Source organism: Eutrema salsugineum, unplaced genomic scaffold (assembly GCF_000478725.1).
Source record: "Eutrema salsugineum unplaced genomic scaffold, Eutsalg1_0 scaffold_4, whole genome shotgun sequence".
Lineage (NCBI taxonomy): Eukaryota > Viridiplantae > Streptophyta > Magnoliopsida > Brassicales > Brassicaceae > Eutrema > Eutrema salsugineum.
In genome coordinates, this window is record NW_006256686.1 from 6478470 (window position 1) to 6482160 (window position 3691).

Below are 3691 nucleotides of genomic sequence, written 5' to 3' on the forward strand. Positions count from 1 at the left end.
CCTTTGTAAGCACCACTCTTTAAGTATCAAAGTTAATCATTGCACCAGTGGTGTTGAGAAATGCAGTTCCAAGCAATAGGGGAAGCTCTTTGGTCTTCTTCATCTTCATGATCACAAAATCAGTGGGAATTATGCATTCACCAATTTGAAGTGGATAGTCTTCTAAAAATCCATATGGTTTCTTGGAGTAGGAATCACCAAAGGTGATAGAAGAGGGGTAGAACGTTATAGACTTGACCTTTAGCTTCTCCATCATATCTTTAGACATTATACTCACACTTGAGCCTGAATCACACAAAGCATTATCAACTCTAAAGTTGCCAAGAGTGCAAGAGATGGTGAACTTCCCTGGGTTGCCTAGCTTTGGGAGGGAGGTGGGCTTCATCTGAGTTGATTCAGAGGTGGAGGCACAATCTGTTAGCTTTGCTTGACCAGTTGGCAGCTCCTTTGTTTCAATAGACACTGAATCATTCCTTTGCTGAACAGAAAGAACTGAACCGGCTGCCCCCACACTTTTGCTCTCAATGTCCTCATTGAGTTCATGTAAGAAGCCCATGAAATCATCTATAATGGTGTCCTCATCCACTTGAGTGTGTGCATTCTCAGTACAAACTTGACCATAAAGGAGGTCTTCAATCTCTTGCACAGCAGCTGAATGGTCCCCATTGGAGTAGATGGCATTGCAATAATCTTTTGAGTTTTGAAGAGCTTTACCAGGAAGAGAGACTTGTGGTTCAGAAGTGCAGATGCCCTTGTTCTTTTTAATAGACTTTAGTTCAGCGCCCAGTGTCTCCAGGTCAGATACCATCTTTTGTTGTCCTATTAAGAGCTGTTGGAGAACAACATTGAAATCAGGACTTTGTTGAACAGGTGGTGGGGCAAAATCCGGAGGTGGTGGCCTTTGTTGTAGGCTGACTTGATTTGTGAAGCTATTCTCTTGATTCTGAACCTCTGGTTGCTGAAAATCCTGTTGACCTTGGGAGTTACCTTGGTACTGATTCTGTTGAACAAAGCTTTGAGGAGGGTATATTTGGTCTTGGGGGTTAGCCACATTGTTGCTCCTATAGGACAAGTTCTGGTGTTTATTGAAGTTGTTGTAACCATTGAACTTGTTTTGATTCCCAATGAAGTGCAACTCCTCTTGGGTGAGACTCTCTTCATTTGTATTTGTGAAGCATCCCTTTTCCTCACTCACATAGTTTATAGGCTTTTGAGTGGCAGATAGGGCTTTGTCAAGCTTGATATTCAGCACTTTGATCTTCTCTTCCAGCTCTTGGTGTCTACCAGAATCTTCTCCTCTATAGCTTCTATCATAATCTTCCCATAAGTGTCTTGGCTCGTGGCTAAGTTCTCAACAAGTTCCATAGCTGCATTGATTTCTTTTGCCAAGAAATTTCCATTTGATGCTGTGTCCAACTGAATCCTGATCTTAGGAACAGCTCCTCTATACAAAGTGCTAAGGAGAGAGGCTTCTGAAAAGCCATGATGTGGGCACTGATTTGTGTAGCTTCTAAACCTTTCCAAAGCTTCTCCAAAGGTCTCATTAGAATGTTGAGTGAAGCTGGAAATCTGGTTCCTTAGCTTTGCAGTCCTTGAGCTTGAGAAGAATTTGGATAGAAAGGCAATCTTGCATTGCTCCCATGTGTGGATGGATCCTCTTGGGAGGTTCTTTTCCCACTGATGTGCCTTATCTCCAAGGCTGAATGGGAACAATCTCAGTTTGAAACTGTCTTCAGATACCCCATTGATCTTAGTGAGATCACAAACTCTGTCAAACTGAGCCAGATGCTCCAAGGGATCCTCCATAGGTAAGCCATGGAACTTCTGATTCTGAACCATATTGATCAAAGATGCCTTCACCTCAAAGTTGTTGTTTTGGACAGGGGGTGGCCTGATTCCTGCTCCATGCTGGTGTGCATAAGCTCGGTCATTCTCACCAACAAAGACTGGTGGAGGCTGATGATGTATGGGTGGGTTTGGGTGGGGCTGTGGCTGGTTAACATGAGGTAGGTCTTGGTTCTGGTTACCATGAGCGTGTCCCTGATGGACCTGAGCCTGTTGAGCCTGAATTCCAATCCCATTACCAGCTCTTTGACCGTGATCAGCTTCTTGAGCCTGATGTTCATTTCCAACTTGCTGATTCATTCCTAACCTCTCCAAGTGAACGGCTCTTTCTCTTTGTCTTCTGGCTTGGCTTCTTGTGATCATAAACCTGAAAACAAAGACAGAGCTTGAAAGGTGATCAGTAAAACAAAATAAATTTGATCTCAAAAACTATATCAGAAACTAATGCTAACAATCCCCACACAATATGGCAACGGCGCCAATTGATAACTGAGGTTTTCAAGGCCTTAATAAGGGTTATCAATCCCCTTGTTAAGGTAGTATAAGAGGTCTCAATCCATATGTGTGGTAGTTAGGCACTAGTTTATAAGACAAGTTCTTAAGTCAAGTGAAACAAGAAAGATTTGGTGACAAGTAGTAAGTGAAAATATAAACAAAGAACAAACAATCAATGATTAATGAACTACTAAACAAGCAAGCAAACAAAATGATGATAAAGCAAATGATGAAAGATAAACCTCTAGATGTGATCATTGATTAGGGTGCTTTAGATATTGATTCATGATGCTAAAAACATAATGCAACACTTGCTACTCTTTAGTCTAGGCTTCTTAATCAGATTAATTCATTCCCATGACAATAATCCCTTCGCTATTCACTTAATCAAGTCTAAAAACCATTAGATATAATCAAGCAATCAACAAGCATAATGCATCAAGCCTAATAAGTGACCAAACAATCCCTCAACCAAGAAGACTGAATCTTATACAGAAAGACATAACAAGCAATCACATGATCTAGACTAATCCTCTCATGAAGGCATTAATCTCTACACTAATCCACTTTCAAACCAAATTCCCATTTGTGAAATATGAACTAAATGAGCATTAAGAGACAGTTCTAATATGTCATTTATGCTTCAAACAAACATTCCCATGGCATTTAAAACATAAAACCTTAAGTTAGCTCTTTCAGGCATTTCATCAAACACTTTTGGTGCATGAAATGCCTATGAACCCAGATTTCACTTTCCCAAGGAAATCTGGCATTAGGAGCAGCTAACTAAGGAAATGAAATGAGAATCTAAGCCCTAAACATCACAAATCAAACATCTAAGCACCCTAATCTACACACCTAGAAGTTTAAAAAGAAGACTACTCACTAATCATGATGAACACACCATTTCCTTTGCAAGAGGTGATGTTAATCATGATTAGAAGCAAAGATAAGAAGATGAGATGATAAGAAACAGACTTGGAATGATCAAATCCTTCAGATATCTCTTAATCAAAAAGGTTTTTACACTAAAAAGGAAAGAAAACTAGAGAGAAACTAAGAGAGAAGATAAGATGTGAAAACGCAAGAGCCACTTATCAAGAACAACAACACAACTTAACACAGGATTTTTCTTTCAACTTTAACTTTATTGCTAGTAAATCTGTTAACACACCTTACAAGATGTAACACGATTTAGTACAGACTCAAGACACGCCTTGATCTGTCTCCCTAGCTCACTCTGTTCTTCGATCGATACTTGATCTCAGAACACCCCTAGAAAACCCCTTAACCCTTGATGCAGACTCTCTCTTCTTAATCTCACACCCTTATGCTAAGTGCTCTCTAGTAG

General features: G+C 40.2%; 1 non-coding gene across 1 annotated transcript; it reads left to right on the forward strand.

Annotated features, from left to right (window-relative positions):
- Positions 1–1477: 1477 nt before the first annotated feature.
- Positions 1478–1584, forward strand: LOC112084808. Its single transcript, XR_002898468.1, has one exon. It is a non-coding gene; the product is annotated as a small nucleolar RNA R71 (small nucleolar RNA).
- Positions 1585–3691: the final 2107 nt, after the last annotated feature.